Below are 911 nucleotides of genomic sequence, written 5' to 3'. Positions count from 1 at the left end.
GGTCTCGAACTCACAGAGATCCGCCTGCCTCTGCCTCCCAAGTGCTGGGATTAAAGGCATGCGCCACCACCGCCCGGCGGAGCCCAAGATTCTAAGAGTTCTGGCACCTTTGACTTTTCATTCCCATGACCTGTGTGAGCCCCTCCTCTGTTCCGGGACAGCACAGTGTGAAAAGGGAAGAAGAGGAAAGCGGACACATCACAAGGACCAGGGTAGGGAGAGAAGGCTGGGTGACCACTAGTGCCCCCAGCGTTCTCATTGTGACCTCTGACCCCACACTCCCCTTTGGAGGCTCATCACTTTACCACTCTTGAGCTCTGTTAATGGCTCCTCACCTAGGCCAGCCAGCACAGGCCCCAAAGTCCCTGAGTATTCAAAGCCAGAACAAACCCAGGCATAGGAGAGACCTTTCCCCAACCAGCGAGAGACTAGCTGGGGAGCCTAACAAGACCCAGCTTCCCACAGCATTCAAGGAGATACCAGCTCCAACTACCTCATGGCTCAACCAGTAAACGGGTAGACATGGTGGCTATTGTCCATCTGGAAGGTCAGCTGGATAGAATCTGCCCACTTCATACTCAACCCTGGGCCCTGTGACACCTAGGTCCCCCTACTCCCCATCCCAGGCAGGTAGAGGCCTCTGGGTACTTCTCATCCTGTACCAGAGCAGGCAGCCAAAAGCAACCCAGCACTGGATAGGCGCAAGACAGAGTACCACTTACTCATGGGCTTCACTGAGGAGGCACCAGAAATCAGAAACAGATGGCCAGCAGTGTCTCCCACCCAGCCCTTGGGCAACTTACCCACACTCACATAAGGGTGGGACCCCATGTGACAGGGACTGCCGGTCCCTGTCTGCCAGGGATATAACAGCCATTTAGCAGTCTTACTAGCTGCCCAGGCCTAGAGGA

This window comes from Microtus ochrogaster, unplaced genomic scaffold (genome assembly GCF_000317375.1).
Source record: "Microtus ochrogaster isolate Prairie Vole_2 unplaced genomic scaffold, MicOch1.0 UNK6, whole genome shotgun sequence".
NCBI lineage: Eukaryota > Metazoa > Chordata > Mammalia > Rodentia > Cricetidae > Microtus > Microtus ochrogaster.
This window is presented reverse-complemented; position numbering follows the sequence as displayed.